Here is a 6000-nt window from a genome sequence, read left to right on the forward strand (position 1 = left end):
TTTTAGAAAACGATTGACATGTGAAATTCCAAATTTAAAAAAGAAAATAGCAAACTGCACAAGTCTGGGTACCACAGACTTGGGATCAAGTGAATCTGGGTCATGCCCACTTACCAGATGTGTGACCCTAAGCAATTATTTAACCTTTGTAGACCTCATGTCCTTCAACTGTAAAATATGGATGCTAATAGTATCTACCGCATGGAGTTGTAAATGGTATTGGTGAAGAAGGTGTGTGTTGCGGGGGGGGGGGGGGGGGGGCGGGGAAGGGGCGGGTTTAAATGCTGATTCAGCATATATTTTTCTGTCTCTGTGTCACAATATTTTAAGTGTCTGAATCCACATCACTAGCTATTTACCAACAGCAACGGCAAAGGAAAGATGGCCAAATTGCTGCCCAGAATTACAACATTCTCAGATTCTTTTTTAAAAAGACTATTTCTGATAGAAATTTTAAATTTTACTAACTGTATCATTTTTACCTTTCAGTCCACATGCTTCTTTATATGGCATACTCAATGGAATTCCAACCAGATTCTTTTATTGCACGAGGGCAATAGTCATCAAGTACCTTTTTCAAGAGAGGAAGAGATGTCTGACGATATTTTCTTACTTTCCTTTTACATCATTAATACTGCTCATTACATGTCAGTAAACAAAAGAAGCCAGACAAGCATTCCAGGCAAAACAAGATCACCTCTTTGCACCCAGAACTTCAACTCCATTCTCAGTTGCAGCTCTCTGCCTGTTAACTGTACAGTGAAGACATTCAGTTTGGTCATAGAACTGGCTTCAGGAAAAAAAAAAAAAATGAAATCTGCTAAATAAGCCAGCTCTCTGAGCCAATCTTATTATTAGAAGCACAATGAACTCATTAATCTTATTCAGAGTTTTACCTTTTGTCATCATGTTTTTTGTTTGTTTTCCTTCCTGAAGAAAAACATGTTTTTAATTCTGAATCCAAAGTCTTGATCATCTCCTCCCTTAGGACAAGCTAGTCTGCATCTGTATAAGGAAAGCAAAACTTCAAAGGAACGTCCCAAGTTCACTTCAATCTCAAAATAGGAAAAGTAAAGCAACTACATTTCCAAATTTTACTCTTGTATTCCTTGTGACTCACACTAAAAAATCGGGAGGTAAATGAAGGTGAGATTGGGAGTGGGTGGAGCAAAGGCTGCCAGGACTCCCAGGCCTCTTCATAGGCAGTTTCCCTTAGGATAAAGTTCACATACTTTAACACAGCATACACACAGTCAGTCATTCCTGAGGGACCCTTGCCACGTTTCCCACTTCGTTCCCACTTCTAATTTCAAGTTTTGGCTTTTCGGAACATACTTCATTTCCTCACACGCTAACAGGGCTTGTAAAGTGCAATCCCTATTGCCTGAAACTGTTTGCATCCTTCCCTGTTCTGTGTGACTTCTCCTCTTAACTCCCACTTACTGCTCTTTCTTTATCCTTCAGCCAAGAGATCACTTACTTGGTGAACTCTGCTGGGCCCTGGCTGGCTGAGGGAGTTCTTCAGTCTGCTGCCATGGTTCTGTATAGTTTTGGTCTCCTGATACAGTTATCACAGTACACCATAGTCCTTCCTGTTCACTGATGAATTCCTGGGTCTTAGCATTGTTGTTGTTGTTCGTTGCTAAGTCGTGTCTGAGTCTGAAATCCCATGGACTGCAGTGCCAGGCTCCCCCATCCTTCACTGTCTCCTGGAGTTTGCTCAGATTCATGTCCATTGAGTCAGTGACGCTATATAGTCTTATCCTCTGCTGCCCCTTTCTCCTTTTGCCTTCAATCTTTTTCAGTATCAGAGTGCTTTCCAATGAGTTAGCTCTTTGCATCAGGTGGCCAAGATATTGAAGGTTCAGCTTCAGCATCGTCCTTCCAATGAATATTCAGGGTTGGTTTCCTTTAGTATTGACTGGTCTGATCTTGCAGTCCAAGGGACTCTCAAGAGTCTTCTCCAACACCACAGTCCAGAAGTAGCAATTCCTCGGTGCTCAGACTTCCTTATGGTCCAACTCTCACTTCACACATGCTACCAGAAAAACCATAGCTATGACTATACAGACCTTTGTCGGCAAAGTGATGTCTCTGCTTTTTAATATGCTGTCTAGGTTTGTCATAGCTTTTCTTCCAAGAAGCAAGCATCTTTTAATTTCACAGCTGCTGTTACCATCCACAGTGATTTTGGCACTCAAGGAAATAAAATCTGTCACTGTTTAAACATTTTCCCCGTCTATTCACCATGAAGTGATGGAACCGGATGCCATGATCTTTGTTTTTTGAATGTTGAATTTTAAGCCAGCCTTTTCACTCTCTTCTTTCACCTTCATCAAGAGGCCTTTTAGTTCCTCTTCACTTTGTATCATTAGAGTGGTATCATCTGCATATCTGAGGTTGTTGATATTTCTTCTTGCAACCTTGATTCCAGCTTGTAATTCATCCAGCCTGGCATTTCACATGATATATTCTGCATAGACGTTAAATGAGCAGGGTGACATGGAGCAACTGACTGGTTCAAAATTGGGAAGGGAGTATGACAAGGCTGTATATTGTCACCCTGCTTGCATAGAATGCTGAGCCCAAAGGAGAAGTTTAACAAGTAAATGAGTGAACACTGGATTTACTAATACTGGGCGTGTAAAATGTGTCTTACTGCAAATCTGCAGAAGAAAATATAAGATAGTTTGCTATTGAAAAGTAGAATTCTTATGTAAACTATTCACACAACATGTATGAGTCTTCATTGCATTTCATTAAGTGAAAGAAGCCATACATAAAAGAGTGCATGTGGTACGATTTCATGTGTATGTCATTCTGGGAAAAGCAAAACTATAAGATCACAAAACACATCAGCCATCTCCAGGGATTCTGGGAGAAGGGATGGGGAAACTGACTGTAAAGTGGCAGCCCAGGGAAATTTAGAGTAATGGAATTGGTAAATGTGGCACTGTGGGGCTGAGTACAGGACTCCATGAATTTGTCAAAAATTATTCAAAAGCAGAGACATTACTTTGCCAATAAAGGTCCGTCTAGTCAAGGTTGTTGTTTTTCCAGTGGTCATGTATGGATGTGAGAGTTGGACTGTGAAGAAGGCTGAGTGCTGAAGAATTGATGCTTTTGAACTGTGGTGTTGGAGAAGACTCTTGAGAGTCCCTTGGACTGCAAGGAGCTCCAACCAGTCCATTCTGAAGGAGATCAGCCCTGGGATTTCTTTGGAAGGAATGATGCTAAAGCTGAAACTCCAGTACTTTGGCCACCTCATGCGAAGAGTTGACTCATTGAAAAAGACCCTGATGCTGGGAGGGATTGGGGGCAGGAGGAGAAGGGGACGACAGAGGATGAGATGGCTGGATGGCATCACCTACTCGATGGACGTGGGTGTGGGTGAACTCCAGGAGTTGGTGATGGACAGGGAGGCCTGGCGTGCTGCGATTCATGGGGTCGCAGAAAGTCAGACATGACTGAGCGACTGAACTGCACTGAACTGATACCACTGTATGCTGTGCAAGTGTAAAAGAATTACCCCAGGATATTGAGAGAACCCAGACTGGGATGCAGAATGTGACAAAAGAATCTAACCATGAGTACACCACAGAACCTGCCCTGCAGGCAGGATCCAATGACAAATGCAGAAATTAGTGGTCAGAAATTTTAAGGAGCAATGGAATGTTTGCCTCGATTGAAAGTATCTCCTTCAAAATACCTACTAATTACTGTGGTGGTTTTATGTCCATAAATTCAAGAAGGTGAAACTTAATATCCTCTTATTGTGTGGGGGTAGAAGTTGGTGACTTGCTTCTAACAAATGAAATATAGAAAGGAAAAAATAGCAACTTCACATTGGAGAAACCTGGCAAACACCAGGTTAACCTGCAGACCATAGTTCACATCATCAGTAAGAAGGCCTACCAAAATCCTATACCTCCTTTTTTTAAAGATTATTTATTTTGGTTGCACTGGGTCTTTGTTGCTGTGTGTGGGCTTTCTCTAGTTAAGCAACTCTCCAGCTGTGCTGTGTGGGCTCTCATTGTGGTGGTTTCCCTTGTCACAGAGTGTGGGCTCCGGGGTGCACGTGCCTCAGTAGTTGTGGCTCATGGGCTCAGGAGTTTGGGCTCCCAGGTTCTAGAGCACAGGCTCAGTAGTTGTTGCCCCTGGGCTTAGTTGCTCCGAGCCACGTGGAATCTTCCAGGATCAGGCCTTGAACCTGTGTCTCCTGCATTGGCAGGTAGATTCTTTACCACTAAGCCACCAGAGAAGCCCCAAATCCTGTACCTCTTGATGTGATATACAGAGAAGGCACATCACTTCTGTGGATTCCTCTTCCAGGATCCATAAGTTCAGTCTAATCATGAGAAAACATCAGACAAATCCCGATTGAGGGACATATTGCAAAATACCTGACCACGACTGTGTCAAAGCCATAAGAGATGAGAAAAGACCAAGAAACCTTGACAGACTGGAGGAGACTGAGAGGACAGGGTCATGGGTTGTATCTGAAACAGAGACTGTCACTAGTGGAAATGCTGAGGCAGCCTGAAGGGAGGGTATTACAGTATTGCACCACTGTTAACTGTTACTGTTGGTAGATGTGCCATTGTTATGTAAGATGTTAATACTAGAGGTAGCTGAGTTACGGGTATTTGGAAGCTCTCTTTACCGTTTTTGCACCTATTTTGTAAATCTGAGATTATTCCAAAGAAAAAATTTTTTAAAGGAAGAAAAGAAGATACCAGATAGCTCACTGATGTGCTGAGATAATGGGAGTATCAGGCTTAAAGGCCGTGCAGCCTGAAGCAGTGTCCCTAGTGGCACAGAGGAACTCACCTCCTCAGTGTGTGGCTCTCTCTGCTGCTTGAATTGCCAACACTTCGGGCACTGATTCATTCCCAGGGAACTATGGTCACTGCTGCCCTGGGAATACGGTCTTGTTGCAATAGTCACTGACTCTAGAAAGAACTTCTTGAAGCTCCCGCTTAAAATCAAGAGCTTTCTATTCAAAACATGGCATATGTATGTGATTAGTGGGTGTCAGGTCTTATACCTGTATCTTGCTTAGAGAAACTGGGGAAACGAATGTCTGGCCTTTATTCAGTAAGAATACACAGAAGAACTGTACAAAAAAGATCTTCACAACCCAGATAATCATGATGGTGTGATCACTGACCTAGAGCCAGACATCCTGGAATGTGAAGTCAAGTGGGCCTTAGAAAGCATCATTACATGTATTTATCGCGGATTAAATCATGGAGTTCTCTAAAAAAAAAAAAAAAAAAGAAAGAAAGCATCATTACAAACAAAGCTAGTGGAGGTGATGGAATTCCAGTTGAGCTATTCCAAATCCTGAAAGATGATGCTGTGAAAGTGCTACACTCAATATGCCAGCAAATTTGGAAAACTCAGCAGTGGCCACAGGACTGGAAAAGGTCAGTTTTCATTCCAATCCCAAAGAAAGGCAATGCCAAAGAATGCTCAAACTACCGCACAATTGCACTCATCTCACACGCTAGTAAAGTAATGCTTAAAATTCTCCAAGCCAGGCTTCAGCAATATGTGAACTGTGAACTTCCAGATGTTCAAGCTGGTTTTAGAAAAGGCAGAGGAACCAGAGATCAAATTGCCAACATCCGCTGGATCATGGAAAAAGCAAGAGAGTTCCAGAAAAACATCTATTTCTGCTTTATTGACTATGCCAAAGCCTTTGACTGTGTGGATCACCATAAACTGTGGAGAATTCTGAAAGAGATGGGAATACCAGACCACCTGACCTGCCTCTTGAGAAATCTGTATGCAGGTCAGGAAGCAACAGTTAGAACTGGACATGGAACAACAGACTGGTTCCAAATAGGAAAAAGAGTACGTCAAGGCTGTATATTGTCACCCTGTTTATTTAACTTATATGCAGAGTACATCATGAGAAATCCTGGACTGGAAGAAACACAAGCTGGAATCCAGATTGCCGGGAGAAATAGCAATAACCTCAGATATGCAGATGAC

Source organism: Bos grunniens, chromosome 7 (assembly GCF_055505025.1).
Source record: "Bos grunniens cultivar Pamir isolate PY7600 chromosome 7, Bosgru_T2T1.0, whole genome shotgun sequence".
In the NCBI taxonomy this organism is placed as follows: Eukaryota; Metazoa; Chordata; class Mammalia; order Artiodactyla; family Bovidae; genus Bos; species Bos grunniens.